At 41.9% G+C, this 17,984-nt stretch overlaps 1 protein-coding gene across 2 annotated transcripts in view; it reads left to right on the plus strand.

Annotated features, from left to right (window-relative positions):
* The first annotated feature begins 15,890 nt into the window (after positions 1-15,890).
* Positions 15,891-17,984, plus strand: part of SMAD5 (SMAD family member 5) — a 30,623-nt gene continuing 28,529 nt past the window's right edge. The window contains exon 1 of one of the 2 annotated variants that reach the window (XM_063413192.1): positions 15,891-16,437. The gene's annotated coding sequence lies outside the window, so the exon portion shown is untranslated. The remainder of the gene's footprint in view (positions 16,438-17,984) is intronic. The other variant, XM_063413191.1, reaches the window with a different exon arrangement.

Consider the following 17,984-nt stretch of genomic DNA (forward strand, 5'->3'; position numbering starts at 1 on the left):
GAAAACCATGAATTCCCAACTGCACACACAAAGGAAGTTCGATGCCTTCCACCAGGACCATTCATGGGGATAATTCCTCCAGAGATACTCATGAACACCATGAACATAAACACCATCAATATTTGCCTGTTTATCTAGTGAGATTTATCTGCCTTTTTTTCCTGGTTGAGCTGTGTCTTAGCTCTAACTCAGTTGTAAACATTAAATTTTCCACATCTGTTAATCTGAATGAGGAAGAAGGAAGATGTTTTTGCAAACTCCTTTTAATGCTAAAAGAATTAAGATGTTTTAGTTGTCAGAAACAATGCTGGTAACTTCCATTCAGTCTGCACAGCTTTGTACTGTAAGAGGAGGCCAATATTGCCTTTGGATGCTTCTAAAATTCTTTGCATCTTGTATTTGGTTTATAAAATCATGGCAGGCACTGTGAAGGTGACTTCAGTAAATCACTTAATCTGTTACACTGGCTCAAAGCTAATCTGAGTCTCTAGCCAAAGCAATGGATTTGGCACATAATCTAGAGGTTTTCTTACATTTGCATAAACAGCTCTGGATTTGAGGGTTAAACTGAATTTGTCTTTGGAGGAGTCAAAAACATGTGGCTTGGGGGGAATTTTCCCCCTCCCCATGTGTCTCAGGGACCCTTGTTCTTTGTGTGAGTTTTTAATTTTACATGAAGGAGCACCAGCTGAAATGTTCTGCTCCTTGCTGTGGATAACAGCATCCCTAAGAGGAAATGCTGCAGAATTGTTCCCACATTTTTCAGTAGCTCCTGACCTTAAGCCAGGCCTTGACTCTGTAGTTGGCTCCTTTCTTACCAAGAAGCTGAACATACAGGCAAACTCAACCAGACCAGGTGAACTTAGGGCTCCTGTGCTGAATTCTGCCTCTTGGCTCTGTCATTTGGTTCATTTTTGCCTGCTGGAAATGCACTTTCCATGAGCTCTTCTGCTCTTATGAAAGGGCTCTGATTTCCTGATGTGTGCTGTGCATGTTAAACTCCCCAAGCAGATCCCACTTTGAGCAGCATCTGCTTTTCCCAGTCCCAGCCCTGCTGCAGCCCTGGTATTGTTGACACGAATCTGAAGGCCATGTGTGTTTGTCCCTTCCACGGATAATGTCATTTCTGTTAAGAACCATCACGTGCTTTTTGTTTTGATCCTTTTTCCATGTGCTTGGGATGTACTAGGGGTCATCCTCACTGCAGGCTGAAGATCACATACAAGGCAGTGAATATTTGTGTGCTGGATTTACAAAAAAGGTGTTGACTGCAGTTGCAATGAGTAGTTGCTAGTCTATGTCACTGGATTTGATGATAAACTATTTTCTTGGCTAGCTCTTATTGCTGTGAATTTCCTTTGTCCAGAGCAATAGGATGTCCTGAGATAAATATAGGGAATCTGTTTCACTTAGCAAGCCTGAAAATTTTATTTCCACATGTTCATAGACTGGCCTTTTATTTTCTTTTGGGTTGTGGTTTTGTTGTTGTTGTTGGTTGCTTTTGTTGTTTTTTTTTTCTCCTTGAGTTTCAGCCTGAAGGTTTCCCTTTCCTCATGTTTCAAATACCTGTATGGATTTGAGACCTTGCATTGCCAATAATGCTCTTTTCCCATATATATTTGCTCAAAAATAAGGATTTGGTACATATTCTTTTTCACTGTGCATAGATGGGGAGGCACAGACTAAACCTACTGAGAATATTGAAGTGGGCTGGTTATGGGGAGCAGCTTTTAGGGTAACTATGCTTCCCACATCCCACCCATGCACATGATGTCTGTCAAAAAAGCTGCATGAAAAATGTTCCCAGTGACAGGTCACACATGACCAGAGATGTAGCTGGTGTCAGCTGAGCTCTCAAGAGAAGCCAGAAATGCTGTGGTCTATCAGAAGTACAGAGACACTCAGTGAAAATCTTCTTTATCTGAGTTTCTAATTGGAATTGCTGTGGTGCCCTTCTCTGAACAAATTGCTGCATGGGCCTGTGGGAGGCAAAGCCAGGGTCACACTTTCAGTATGTGTTTCTGAAAGTCTCCTTGGACCCTATTTTTTGCTTTAAAAACCCTTAAAAATCAAACTCTAGAAAACCAGCTCTTACTGTTTGAACTTTTCTGTGCTCTTGAAAATCTCCCTGTGTATCATGGAGCCAAATGCTCGGTTGAAGTGCAAGTCTGATCAGAATTCAGTTCAAAGGGGCTGGAAGGAATTCCTGGTTTTGCAAAAGAGGCAGTGCAGGAGGCCAGTCACTGCCCCTCCATTGCTGCACGGGGCTGGCCAGAGCCCAGGGATGGCAAATTGGTGACTCAAAGCCTTGGGTTAGTCACAGCCTGGTGGGGAATCCAGCGAGATGTCCTGGAAGAGTGCACCAGATAGGATGTTCTCCAAACATGGCAAGGAAAGAACAGCTAAAACAACAGAGAATTCAATGCATGCCTTTAATTTAGCCATGCCTTAGCAACCCTAGCTATGTATTTTCATGACAGCTCCATCCATATTTTGAGAACAATCACTCCCAGCCATTAAACTATCAACTATGTGCTCAGTGTAACAAAATAATTCATAAACTGATGGACTAAGTGCCAGGAAAAGATGTGATCAAGCAGTCTCATGATACTCCAGAGAAATACTGTCTTGCTCCAATGTGCATTTGAGTTTATTTCCTGTTAAAAATAGATGGAGATGAACATAAACTGAACACAGTGAATGTCTGAGATAACTTACAATGAAATGTTGGGGGGGGTCGAAATTGCAGCACCAAAGGAAAAACATAATAAGATATTTGTATTACTTTGTATCACTGTATGTCTCAGTATCACTTTGATAGTAAGATACAACTTGTGGGCTCAGCATTATTCTAGGCTTTACTCTCATTTTAGTGACCTTGGCTAAATGAGAGCTGACCCTGGGAGTTCTCCGTCCCACTGCCCCTCAGGAGCACTCTGCAGGGGTGCAGCACTCTCACAATGTTTCTTCCTTACAGGAGTAGAATGAAGCAGCAGTGCCTGGGGCTCCTTATGGAAAGACCTACAAGTGGGAGGATGGTTTGTCACTGGCTTCTGTGCCCAGAAAGTTTTGGGACCACCCAGTGAGGGCACACAGGTCTCTGTGATCCTGTGTCCTGGGCATTTTCAAGGCTAACAATTCCCTAAATATTTCCTTGGTAGTCTTTACGCCAACTTAATCGCCTAAATTTTTCCAGGGCATTAACTTCTCCTTGCTGATGGTTAGGAGTTTGGCTATGCAGAATGAGCTCACTGTGTGCTCTGCACCCCCAAACAAAAGAGGTCTGGTGCAAATGGGGGGCACATGGGGGCACCCCCGTGTCCCATTGACCACCAACCCCTTTGCCACGGTGGCCAGCCCAGCCCCACCTCTGCGGCCAAGCCTTCCTGCCTGTAATCCAGGGTGAGACTAAGCACCAGATGTCTGACCTCCTCACCCTCCTGGCAACACTAAATGTCCTTTCCTGTAAAGTCCTGCAGGGTTTTATTTCCCTTTCTTTTCCCAGTCTCCAACTGCTGGTTATTATCATTATTAAGCATAAATGGCCTCTTTCACACTCGGCAAGGCGAGTGCTCCTGTGAATGCAGCCTAACGAGCGTGAAAGGGTTTGCATGGTGATCCTGAACAGGATTCAGAGAGCGCCTTGTAACTAAATTAATAAGAGAAAGGAACATTATGAACACATCCCCTTTCATAACCGAGGGGATTTTCCCATAGGCTTGGATCAAGAATGTATCCCATACTTTTGCAAATGAAAAAAAAAGACCAAAGTGAAGCCATTTCCTTAGGATAAGGAAGCCATGTGAAGTGCAGCTAGGAAGGTTTCAAATACTGAGTAGTGGGGAAGTATTAAGGTAATACTCCAAATGAACAGTTGTTTTTCAGTTGTGAGTGCAATTGCCTAAAAAGAAATCTGACAAAAGACATCCATCTACAGAACCTGGCAAGGAAAAAAATAAACTATCTCTTTGCTGTGGAACAAATGAGTATTGTCCTTGCACTGTACTTTTAATTTATCATCCATCACATCTATGCACTAAGGGCAAACTGAATGCAAATGTTGCTTTTATTTGCATGAAGGGCTGAAAATAGCTGGATGCAGGTTACAGTTACGGGCATGTAGATATCCAACCTCCCCTACCCGCATCCTGTTACAATTAATGGGCTGTGTTCCTACCACCTCATGCTGCAATGCCCTCAAATATCACAAACTAAGCAGAGTCAAGCAGGATCATTACAAGGAAAGAAGAGCTCTGAAGAATCCTCCTGTGTTGGCAGCATGGGTCACTGAGCTCTGTTGTCCTGATTCCCAGCACAGCCCTGTGACAGTCTGCTGCACAGAAAAAGCAGAAAATACACAACCTGAGACTGAAATTCAGCAGTTTTACGTATTATATAGAGAGATTTTTGTCTGTTCCCTAAATTATTATTTGGCGCACAGCTCCTACATCATGGTATTTCCTTGGTCAGGCCAGGCTGATTCATTTCTACACCAAAATCCTTTCAGTCCATCCCTGAAAGAGCTGATTAGCTCCTCTCTGGAGGGAGCTCCTTCTAGGCAAACATACAACCACCCCTTCCTCCCTGAAGAGAGAGGGAAGCTGAGCTGTGACCCCCGCAGGTGAAGAGGAAGGAGAACACATTTTTCCAAGAGGAACTGAGAACATAAATACTGTTTTAGAAAATGCATCCCGTGGAAATATCAAATACAGCATTCCATGATCAGAGGTAGGTTCAAACAAACCTCACAGATCTTTAAGACCCACAAAACTCAGACCCAGAAAGCCCCAGCCTGAGCTGCTTCACTTTGCAGAGTGCAGGGATTTCCCTGGGGCTGCCAGAAGTCCCAGTCTCTGGGTGTGCTCCATCCACCGTTTCAAAACCATTTTGCAGAGGTATCAGGACATGTCTAATCCTTGAAAAAAAAGAAAAAGTAGACATCACAGTGATTTAGCGAGATTCCCCCTCTTTCCCTTTCCTTTGTTGGAGTAGAATGAGGCTGGACGGACTGTTGTTTACAGTCCCTTACAGTGGGCTCTTTTACTGCCAATGCCACAAATGATGTCATTTGTTTAGCGGGAGACTGACTATTAGAAATGCCAAATGTAATTAGGATCTTTCCTTTCGGTTGGGTTTCACAAACACTGATAGTGAGAAATGGCTCCTACCTTTTGAACTTTCACACTAGCGGTGGGATCCTTGCCCTGAGAGGGCTCTTGGCAAAGGTTTCAACCTCGGATGAGGAAAGGTTTCACACTGTATTTGCAATTCTCCTCTGAATTTGGAAAGTTCATAAGCTTTCAGCTGGGAAAGAACTCCTCTCCTGGGTGAAAAAAAACCCTCATTAACCCCTGGAGATTGTAGAGCTGAGGCTCTGCCTGCTTCAGGTCCTCCAGGGCTGGGAGAAATGGGGCTGAGCTTGGCCAGATGCTGCCAGCTGGTTTGGAGCCAGCGTGCTGGGATCCTACTCCACCCATGACACTTAGAGAGAAACAAAGGGTGTAAAGGGTGTGTTAGGGACAGGAAGAGGCGTGATGCTTGTGACTGTACTCCAGCTATTCTCTACTGTCAGAAGCCCCCTGAGGGAGGAGGTGGGAGGAGGCCAGGGGAGAAAGGCCAGGAGCAGATGGCATTAATTTAGCACAGCCCAAGGCTGCGGCACAATATGCAGAAGCTTGGTCCTTGTGTAGAACCAGCCTAAAAACCTGCAGCCCTGTCCTTGCAGGCTGCCCTTTTATCTGTCATGACATGAGAGGAAGCTGGGCATCTGAGCCAGTGAAATTCACCCAGTGAAGCCCCAGCTGACATCAGTCCTGATGTCTGAGCGTGCAGTGAAGCTCCAGGGGCTCATCCAGCACTTGCTGACGTCAATGGAAACCTTTCAGTGGACTTCAATATATGGTGGATCAGGCCCCTGGTTCACAATTGTTATACTTTACATGGGCATACATGGTTCTTCTCCTTGCTTCTTCTGACCAGAGATGATAAAAGTGTGTGCGAGACATCTCTTTACTGGCTCTGGTTGTCCAGTACCTTTCTTCCCCTGACAAGAGGAGTGTGTGACCAGAGTAACACGACACAGACACTTCCAGGCTTACAGCATCTGCTGCATTGTGATTTAGTTTCAGCACACTCAGCAGGAAGAATGCCACTCGCTACGGCAGCTGCCACTGCTGAGCTCTGTGGTGTCCAGCCCTGCCCTCTCCTCTCCCTTTCTTCAGCAAGAGTCTGCTTCTCAACCTGATGTTGACTTAACTGTAAAATTTACAAACAAGAAAACCTTAAAGGTCCATTTACTTTATTAGGTCCTGTCTGTTCTTCTGGCAAGATAAAAGCAGGTCACCCAGCAGAGAGCCCAGCCCGTGACTGGGCAGTTTTGTACTAATGTGAAGAAGTTTAACCCAAAAAGGTTTTTGCTGCCTGTGATCCTTCAGTGCCAGCTCCACGCTCTCCTCAGACTGTTTCCTTCATCCTCCAGAGTCCTCCCACCACCTCTTCCAGAGATTTTTGAGCAGGTTTTTTGAGGATAGGAGTACTTGAGTGAAAATATGGTGATGAAGCACCTGTGTTTTGACTGTACACTATCTTTTGCTGCTGGTTTTAATGTTCTGTGCATTCCGGTGTGATTACTTTTTCTGCGTTACCTCTCTTTTATTGAGCTTGCAAATGCAAATCAGTTCTGGGTTTTTATTCATTTTCTTCCAACTGATAAAACGTCTGTGAGGCAGGAGGGAGCCTGAAGTCTGGTCTGTGTCCTTTAAGCACACACTGCATGCAGCCAGCAAATTTATCCTGCTGTTCACAGTTACATCCATAACAAATGGATAAGAAAAGAAAAGCTGATTTTATTTTGAAAAAGTGGAAAACAGATTTTTCTCAAAATTCTCACAAAACTGAAAAAAAAGAAAAGGGATTTGTTACAACACTGTGGAACTGAAAAAATCTCCAAGTTCCTCTTACCTTCCTGCTGCTAAATTTAGTGACTAGCTTTTGCAAACCTTAGCCACTAAGTGGACTACTTAAAAGAGCAGCTTGGTTACATGGTGAAGAACTTCCCCCAAATTTGTCCTTATTTTATGCAAATTTGCCATTATATTTTAGGGACCTCGTTATTGCTTCCTTTGGGTTTTGAGGGTAAAGCTTCCTTTCAGCTCTTCCCATTATAGTAAATCAATGGCAATGCAGCTTGAGGACAGATCCAAAATGTTTCACTGCTTTTCTAAAGCTTTCTGGTATTATTTTGGTGCTACCCTTTAGCTTGCACATCTGTGCCACTGAATTCACACAGCCATCTATTTTAATCAGTTCTGAATCTTTTCCTACTGCATCAATGGGATAATATCGTGTTACCATCCTTAGGTTAAATTCCTAGCCAAGGGTGCAAAAGAATTTTCCCAGTTCAGGTCATAAGGGGAATATTGTTAATGAACTTTGTCTTTAGGACTTGTAAATCAGCACAGAACTACAGAGATTTAGGAAGAGGATTCTCAGTCTTCTGTTTCTGTGCAGGATGCCTAAGTCCAGTTCACTGCCATCTTTTCCAAAGAGTAATGGAATGATTTAAAAACCACTCCTCCTCCTTTGTTTTTTACTTCAGGAGCAGAAGATGAGATGGGAAGCTTGTCATTGCATGTAGGTACCTTGGGGTCCACTACCCCAGCCAGACTGTTGTGCATCTGCAGGGAAGCAGAGCTCTGGTTTCAGCGTGGGGGTTGATATGAAGCCACTGATTTCTGGAGGTCCATCACAATGTCCCTGTGACTTTGGGCAAGGCACAGCCAGCACAGTCTGCAGTCTCTGCATGCCATCACCCTGCTTTCCACAGCTGCTGGCTACCGGCATCCTGGGCCTGTGGATGCCAAGTGAAATGAATGTACTCACACAGAGTGCTCAAACCTGGCCACGTCTGGATTTGCTAAGCACATCCCTGTACAAGCCCCATGCTCTTGATGCTCCTGACACTAACACCAGGGGTAGCACCAAAGTGAGCAGTCTCAGCAGGGCAGCCCTGTCCCTCCCCTGGATGTCACAGGAACTGATGGGGTTGTGTGTGCAGTGAACTCCTTTCCTTTGCCAGAGGTTAGCTCGAGATGCCACCGTGGGGCCACGCTTTGTTCCAGGCAGAAAGCTGGAGCAGGACCCACTTCCTGGACACAGGGAGGAAGGAAACCCAAAGGAAGGAAGATGAGCAGCACTCTGAGTCATGACCTAAGCCTCGGCCTGCCTCTGGGCAGCATGTGTCACGCTCACCATCAGTGGGGTTTAGGGCAAAGTGACAGCAGATGTTCCAGACTCAAGTATAGTGAAGATATTGCTCTTAGGTTTTCAACTTAGCATTCATTAATTTATATCTAGACTGTTTTAAAAGGTGAACACCTGGAGGAACACATAATGTTGTGGCTTAATTAAGCAATGTTAACAGCAAGCACAGGTCAGTGCATAAGGCAAGACAATGAAGGCTGCAGTGCTGATTGTGTGCCATCCTGGTTTGATGCACCATCAGTGTTGGTGGCTTTGGCCAACCCCTGAGAATTTCCAAAAGCAAAAGCAAAATGGAGCTGGGTAAGCCAGAAGGAAACTATCAGATGGAGAAGACCTTGCAAACTTTTTCTGACTTGACTTCAGCTTGTGCTTATACAAAACCCTTCTGTTGTTGATGTACTTGTTTTAAAGAGGCGAGGTAGAGTCAGAAACACTCAGTAACTTCAGGCTTGAACCGCACTGTGGAAAGCTCTGAGAGGAGGAAAATGCCCTTTCCTCTTCTCCCTGATGATCCATTCTCACAGTCACAGTCACAGTCACAGTCCCTTCCAGGCAGGGCCACCCACTGAGGCTAAACGACCTTCACACATTTGATATCCTCAAAGGAGGTTTGGGTATTTCACTCATCAGAGATGTCCATTAATACAAGGCTTGGTTAAGTTATTTAGCTGGATGTGGTAATGAGATGGAATCCTTGCAACGGAGTAAAAATGTTGAAGCTGACATTTTCTTGTGCTGGAAACAGAATTTTGTGACAAAAATTGAAGATTTTCAGTAAAATGGTACCCAATGGGGTTTTGACACTGGTTTGCCCATTGTTCTCTCCATCTAAACTGACACATTCAGCCTTCAAAGAAATTATAAAAGACATAAAATTGTCACAGTTTGAGAAGAAATCAACACCCAGGTGAAAACAATGAAAATTTTTGAAAACAAGGGTAGCAAAACCTTGAACATAGGTAAAAAATTCTTTGCAAACATTTGGATCTCCAGCCTCAGATCCCTGCAAAAAGTTTGATAACTTAACACAGAGATATTCTTGTTTATTGCTTCTCTCCAATTTTTCATGGTCATTTGAAAGTTAAAATAGATCCTCCTCCTCTGGACAGTCTAGTACAGTGAAAGCAGCTTGTTACAAAACATGGCTAGGAATGTCTAAATAAAAATATGTAGAATAAAGGAAGAAACTATTCATGATGCATCACTCTTCTGACAGGCTGTGAAGTTATTTCACCCTTCAACACAAGTGCTAAAACATAATGGAATCCCCACTGAGTGTTTTCATGCTTACCAGAACATAAGAAAAAAAGCATAACAAAATGCCCAGTGTGCCCCTAACTATTAGTTTGGATGAGTAAGGAGGCCAAGGGAAAACAGTGGCACTGTGGGAAATATTTGTGGCAAGGGAAAGAAACAATAACTGAAAGTGATAAAAATGGATGATTCCCGCAGAACCACGCATTGGCCAGGCAGCTCTTTGTGCCCCGTGCAAGGAGGACAATCTGTGAGTACAGCATCAACAAAGATTATGGGGTTTTGCTCTCTGCTGCCATAAAGAATTTTAAAAGCCAGATTCAGATTTAGAAAAGGCCTCCAGTCAGGAAAGGAGGCCATTTCTTCATTTCAAAAAAAGCCATTCAGCTTACGAGCAATACTATGTGTGAGATACTTGTAATGCACTTTTTCAATCTATTCTATCTGGCTTTTAACTTAGCTAAGAACATGAAATGGGCACAGATGCAGCAGTGCAGTGTGTAAAATTGGGGCACTAAATGGTGCATTAACATAGAGCTGAATTCTGCTGTTGTTAATCAGGCCCTATTCAGAAAGAAACAGTGAAGCTTTTCCCTGCATAAAAAACACATATGCCTTGGTCTTTAATATACAACAGTTCATTTACATTTACTGAATCCACTGAACTTTATGAACTCAGAGTGGTTGCTCAGGTACACATTAATGGTGAACCAGCTGTAAATTATGATTTGCTGCAAAGAAGTTATTAACTTTTACTGCTTTCTTTTCCTCTGATTCGCAGCACAGCTTCTGAAACCTTATGTGTCATTTGATGTCTAAATGCAAAGAACCTATGAAGAATTGTCCTGAATTATTATCATTTACAACAAGGAAGTGAAGTTTTATGGAGATTCCAAAGCCTTTCTGTAGTCAGAAGATGGGATGCTTTAACTTTGTTCTCCCTTTGCATTGATGCAGCTTCAAAACTACCCAATGGGAAGTGATGGTTACAGTGTTGTAAAACTGGTGGAAATAACAGGATTACTTTTGATTAACCCGGGGCTTTCCATGTCAGGAATTTGAACAGCCTGGAATCATTCCGTCCTCAGACTTTGCTACCTTTTAGAAGAAAGGACCAAACAATATTTTCAGGGCTTATACACAGATTATGCAAAGGCTGTGAAAGTAAGTGGAAAGGACAAAAGGCAGGCAATGGGGAGCAGTCAGCCTGAGGGACCTCTTCAAACCAAACCCAGTACTTCTTCAACTTAGAAAAATATGTTTATCAGTCAGATGAAGGGCAGGATGTGAGGAAGCCATCCTACTTAGCATTACGCTGTCTGTAAATTTTTGAGCCACCAGCAGCACCAATATGTGTAATTTGAGAGAAAACCCCTAAGTGCTCATGCAAACTTCTCGAAGTCTCACTCCATTCTCATGCATATGAACCTCCTGCACCAATACTGGCCTGGAGGAGGGCAAGCCCACTCTCCTGCCACCTCTCTGGGCTGGGACATCTCACTGGGGTACATCATGGATATGCTCAAGTGTGTGTGGCAGCTCAGCTGCTGGTTGTGCCCACAGCCACCTGCCAGCTCTTGCAGAGGTGAGCTGCTCTAAACTGGCTGTGAATCACTCAAAACTCTTGGTTTTGAGGGCACCAAGTTTCCTGTCTGATGTTCTCCCAATACCCGTTCGGTATTGTTGTTCTTCAGCCAGGAATACGTTTTCCTGTGTGTGAAAGTAATTGCAGTAATGTCCACAATATAGAAATGGAACTTCAAGGTATTTTTTCATACTAACTTTTTTGCTGATATTATTCATAGAAGTAATTGTACGAAAACCAGAAATTCCAATTTTGCTGGGCTTGCTTTTGGCCTGGTTCCATAAATACTAACTGAGTTAGAAAATACTGAAAGTCTTTCGTTTTACATTAATTGAAGTAACTATGACAACATAACACAATTTATTTCCTTTAACATTGAATGGTGGTAAAATTGGCATTGTTTTAGGCCAGTTCACAATTTGCATCAAAAATAGCTTTGCCAGTTCTGTAAGCTGGTTTATGCTCAAATTTTTCAATTATTCTTTTACTTGTTTTTAAAATGATTACTTCTCTGGTGAACAGATCAAGTGTTAATAACATTTGAAAGGCCTCCTTTTGAGCCACATAAGATTTAATAAAACCATATTTTTTCATTTTATTGCTTCAGTGGGGAAAAGCTGTTAATTAGGAGTGCCATGGCAATGAAAACTGCTTTTTGGCTCTGCCTACCAACTGGTTTATTCTGCTTATAAACAATTGGTCCCACTTAATGACTAGACCATACTGTATTTACTAGCTACTGTCAAGCATTCCCAGACCTCGAAGTTTTATGTCTGTGAAACACTTGCATATTATGATCTCACCTCATGATACAGAATCTCTCTATTCAAGTTCAAACATGACGTGGAAATCTCCGAGATGTACTCTGAGGTGTAAAATTAGTGTAATTCCCCTGGAATGAAAGAGACGTGCCAATTTATATCAAGTGGAGCTATGGCCCACAATGTCTCAAAGACATTTGCTTTTGTCTAGAAAACAAGCAAACAAATGTTTTTCATTTCAATGGAAAACAACACCTATGTCTCTCCTTGCTCAAGTACAGAAGGAGATCAAAGATGGCACAAAGTCTCCTTGCAAGGCAGTGTTTCACTTCCAGACAATTAATACGATAGTATCAGGGAAATGAAAATCTATTCCTTGCCTAGGTGTTTCCCCTCATGGACTGGAAAACTACTTGGTTTATCATTTTCGGTCTTCAGGCAAAAAGGTAACTCATATTTGCATGTTTGTCAGTTTGTGCTTGAGAGTACAAAATTTACTTAAAAACAAGCTCAGCCAGCTAAATGAAATGCCAATGGTCTTATTATCCTGAGAGAGCAAAGCACTTAAGTCCATTATTAAAATGAAGTTAATTGAATTTAAACATGTGCTTAAAGTAAAGCACAGCCATAAATACTTCACTGAATAAATGGGAGATTATTCTTATGCTTAAATGTAAGCACTAATCAGTATTTTCCTAAAACTGAAGTTTATAGCCTTCTATCAGCAGTTCCAACTATCCTACTAATAATACCTGGCACTAAAACCTGATTTTTTCCAAGAAATCTGTTCAACAACATGAAATTAAGACATCATTCATACAATAAATTAGAAGAGTAGGTTTGAAACAAGAACACATATATTAAAATCTGGGTGTGATGAGTTATGTATAAGAAAGGCAGGAAAGAGCTTATTTCAAGTTGAATTGTGTGGCTTTCTCAGAAAGAGCACTTTGGCAATCTAGAATGGAAAAACCTCCCTGCTCTACAAAACCCCAAACTGTCGGGGTTAGTAGGGGTAGTGGGAGCTGCAGAGCAACTACAACTGCTCTGTGTTTATACACCCAAGATCCCCTGCACAGAAGCAGCCTTTGGAATCAAAAGTGGGGATTGAATTAAAAGCTTGAGCCCTGAAATTGCCACGGATATATCTGAGTGATTTTGGACATGTGGCATTTTGTAGCTGAACCTAATTTTCTTCAAATTTCTAACAGCAATGCAAAGGCTTTCCTCTTAGAAAGTGTAATAACCAAATATTCCTCAAGTATGTTGTCATCCTTTTGAGCTGAACCAAAGAATCTCTGGCCTACATCTCTTCCACTGGTCTACATAAATTTGTTAAAGTACCTCATGAAATACATTCTATTTTACTGCTAATTTAGCGGAGGAGAATGGACAAAAGGAGAAGTTCAGCTGCAATCCCATTTCATCAATGTCAAACTCAAGTTTTGGAAGCTGCTTTTCCATTAGATGTTCCTCACTGGCACTACTGTTTCAAAAGGATTTTTTTTTCCCATCAAACAAAACTTTTCAAATGCCAAATGATTGTTCTGCCTGCTACCATTTTCTCTTCACAGAAAATGCAAAAAAGTTGTTTTTTTTTTTCTTGTTTGGCATGAAAGGAAGTTTCCCATTATAACACAGCCTTGGTATCACTGGAAGAGACCAGATGCCTGTTTCAAAACATAACTTTCATTATTGTACAACAGTGATTCAAAAACGAGGATAAAAAGATGCAACAGGGTTTGCTCACTCAGTATCTGCACTGGGCCATGAGCTCACATTGTCATGCTCTACCATGCTGAAGCTTCACTAATTTGAGGTTTCTATTTAAATTATCTTTAATGTGGAATTCTTAATAATAGTTTCTTAATGTAGATTAGAATAATTGATGCATTTTTGAGTTGTAAACTCAAAATTCAGAGTGTAAACTCATTACCAATGTTTTGGAATCTTTGCTTCTGAGCCTATTGAGAAAGCCAGAGTGATATATAAAGGAAAACAATTTTTGAATAGAAGACTTTTATTCCTATTAATAGATATCTTTATATGTGTAATTTATGTAGATGTAAAATATTTGTAGAACGGTGGAGAATTGGGGTATCATACAATTAGAAAAATGCAGACCAGAATTTGTGATATTATAGACAATAAAATATGATTGCAGTGAGAGATGAGCTCCAGAGTGAAAAACAGTTCTGCCAGCATGAACATGAGGATGACCCTTGCAGGCAGGATCAAAGGCCTGTCTAGCTCAGTCTCTTGTCCAGCAGCCACAACAGGGATGCCCAGAGGAAGAATGCAAGTGCTGGGAAAACAGTGATGGCATGGAATACTCACCCACGGGATTTCCAGAGCCAGAGACCAGTGTCTTGTATTTATTGACTTTTAATGGGTTTTTCTTTTGTGAATTAGCTCTTTCACCAGTTTTGATTTTTGAATTCATGTAAACTTCTAGTATCCACAATGTTTGGTGGCAGAAATTTGAACTCGTTATTGTACCTTGAGTGAAGAACTACCTTTTTGTACTCAAAAGCCTGCAGCGAAGCTTTCTTCCTCCAGAACTTGAAGGCAAAGGCTTTTCTTTCACCTTTTCAATTTGGTCTTTGTGCAGAAGTCTTTAATATCCCTTTTCAGCTGTTTCTTTTCCAGATGGAAGAGAATAAATAGTCATGCTCTGCATGGGACCCATCTGATCTTCACATCACTCCTTTCGACCTTGTCTGTACCTCTATCAGATGTTCCTTCCTTGAGATGGAGAACTGGCCCTCTGTCTGGAATCTGTGATGCAGGTGCTCCAGGAATTCCCAGCATGGAATCGATCTTTGCTTTGTTTGCTATTGTTTTTGTAGCAATTCCTGATGTTCAGTGCACTCCCTGGTGATCAAAAATTCATCCAACACCTGCACTGAACTATTAGAAGACATAGCTAATATGTGATAATATGATAGATCATGCAATCTTGGATGTTACTTCACCCCCATGTGTGCTACTTTACATTTATATCTAGACTGGATTCCATCTACCTTTTATTTCCCACTCAGCACGGGAAACTCATCCTTCACACCAAGTCCTCAGCTTCACTTTCGTACATGACTTTGTTATCCACAGCTCATCTAAGTGCCTTTTCCAGCTCACCCAGTGACACTGAGCAGCACCAGTGGGCACTTTCCCTGCAATGGGCACTTTCCTTTGCTGTGAAAAGGAAATGCCCACTCTTTGCTGCCTTTCTTTCGAGCTACCTTTTAGGAGACCATTACCTCCTCTTCCCTGGTAGACAATCTTCCCTAAGGCAAGTGGGAGATGTTTCCAAGAGCCTTTTAGAAATCCAGGTTGAATACATCAAGAAGAATATTATCTTCCTCACACTCTGGCTGAATCCTTCAAAGAAAACCAACAGTAATCTGCAAAGTCTGGCTTTCCTTTGACAAGCCAACACCTCACAGAGGGTCTTAACCTTTCTTTCCACTGCTGGCTCAAATCCTGTCAGAACGTTGATGTTCTGGCATGGGAACTCAGGCTTGCAGTGTGAGGGAGACACAAAGCTTCTCCCAAACTGGGGTCTGAGAGGGTTGAGCTGGTCATTCATGCACAGCTCTAGTCATATTCATGAAGAGCAAGGGTTAATGATTAGCCATAATCATCTTAATTTCATTATTTTAATAATAAATATTTTGATTCTGCAAGCATCTAATTGCATGAATTTTATTTTCTGTTTTATGTGGTTCTTCTAGGGGGTGCAGCTGTTAAACTGTTCCTGTTAACTGGACTTTGGAACCTCTGTGAGCTCTGTTGTCAACAAGACCAATCAGTTTTTATTGTGTTTAGCTCAGTAGATACACAGAGAGCCATCTTTTGCAGACCTGCATTCTCATTTATAAATGTTACTCTCCATTTCTACCATCTTGGTTATACATACAGAGCAGTAAAATGCAAACATAGGCTTGGTATAAAGATCATTCATACTTTGTAATTTTTACATGAAAAGCACCATTATCCTAATTAAACTTCCTAATTTTAAGATGTGTGTTGATGTGAGCGTAGACATAGCATGTGAATACCTTAAATATGTATATATATGTATTTATATGTATTATACATGCATATACACATTTATATCCATTAAAAAGTCAGATTGTGCCTATTCTTTTCGTGCAGAGAAACTTAATGCAAAGAATCAATACAGCGTGGTTGTAATTCCCGTTTTGCAAACTAGATAAATTAATCACCGAAAGGGATCAGCGTGCCCTGGCAAAGCCAGGATTTACACCGGCAAAACCCAGGGACTGTAGGAGAGGCACAGCACAAAAGATGGCTGCGTTGCATCGGAGCGAAGGGCGATATTACAGCATGAAAGAAGGGAGCACAAATAGACCCGACACACGAGTTTTACAGAAAGTTTCCCGAGCGGGGATGCGGATTCCCCGCCGGCAGCTCGGGGCTGTCACCGCCCCGTCCGCGCTCCCGGCCGGGACCCCCGGCAGGGCTCCTCCCCCGGGACACGGGAACCGCGATCCCTCGGAGGGGAGAGGGACAAAGTACAGGGTGAGAAAATGGAGCTGCAGTAAGTGCTGGAAGGTAATGCCGTGTTCATTCCTTACTGCTTTTTTTTTTGTTGGGTTTTTTGTTTGGTTTTTTTTCACGCGAGCCTGCCGGCCACTGCATTTGTTAGGCTTTGAAGTACGTGGTGCAGCAGGGAAGGAGATCCGCGGAGATGGCGTCACTTCATACAAGTTTCCAGATTTTACCGAGCTTCTTGGTTTTTCTTGGGGGTTTTTTGTTGGCCTTTTTTTTCCTTTTCTTTTCTTTTTTTTTTCCTTTCTTTTTTTTTTTTTTTTTTTTTAAGAGAGGGGGTTGTACTTTTCGTAATGCAAGTGGGCGATGTGGCCGAGATCTAAATATACCCCTGTGAAAACAGAACCCCTGAGATAGCGACACCGATAGCACAGGCTATTGTTAACTTTCGGGATTCCAATTACATCCCGCGATGTTAAATACTTATTTAATTACTGGAGAGAGAGCAGGAATTCTCGCTGACTTCACTAATGGAGTCGGAATAGTGCAGGAGGGGAGAGATTTTTCTCCTGCCTCCCCCATCGCCCCCACTTCCAAATCTAAATAGCTGTGGACAAGCTCAGGCTGGAATATGAACATTAAGGGGAAAAAATGTTTCAGCTTTGTTTTAGGAGTTAAATTTCAGTCGGGTAAGCAAACTATATTGCATGTATTTTTCCATATCTTCTGCTCACTCCAAACTTAACATTCCAAAGGATAAAATCTGTTACAAAATAAAACTGACTTTGTGACAGCTGAACTTCTAGGCAGTCTAAAAATTATCTAAAAGCACCTCGAGAATCCTAAATATCATTCCCAAGATGTGGCGAATCATAATTACAGTTGTGAACTATTTTAGTGGCAGTGCCTTACATGGGGCCCAGCTAAGCAGCTGGAGCATTTATGAATTTATTTTTTGCCCTTTACAGTGTTACACATGAAGGTATTTAGACAACAACAATACTAATTTGTTTCAGATTAGAAAAAAATGTAACCAAACTGAAAATGTGTTGTTTGCTTTTTGATTTTCCTTCCTGTACTTCCTTTTAAAACATATGTCATAGGGCAGTGCTTAAAGAGTTCAAGAAGACTCATCAACAATAAGACAGTGAGGGAGAAATAACATTATCATTACTATATTGCTGTTTTATGATTTTCTCATCTTACTGGCTTTTCCAAAATCTTTTGGGTTTAGAAGATGGTCCAGTTCGCTCTTCTCCTAAACAAATAAACACAAACAAAAAAAACCCAGTGTAAATTTTGGTAAGAGAAAGCAAATAGCTTGCAACACTCTGTCCAAAACCTGTACTATACCATGCCCAAAAGCACTTTAATTTACAATAGACATTATTATGTTTGTATATGCAGATCTTGATATGGCAGAGGAAATTATTAAACCCAACTATTTGGTCATGAGGCTGGCAAAAAGAAATTGTGTCCCTGAGTGTGCCACAAAATTTAAATGCAAGTTACAGAGGTTCAGCACCCTGTAACTTGGTGACTCCGTTGGAATTACACCCAGAAGGAGAAAGTCAGGTCCTGTCAGTTTGTACCTGGGAAAAAGCCTGAGT

Source organism: Prinia subflava, chromosome 16, assembly GCF_021018805.1.
Source record: "Prinia subflava isolate CZ2003 ecotype Zambia chromosome 16, Cam_Psub_1.2, whole genome shotgun sequence".
In the NCBI taxonomy this organism is placed as follows: Eukaryota; Metazoa; Chordata; class Aves; order Passeriformes; family Cisticolidae; genus Prinia; species Prinia subflava.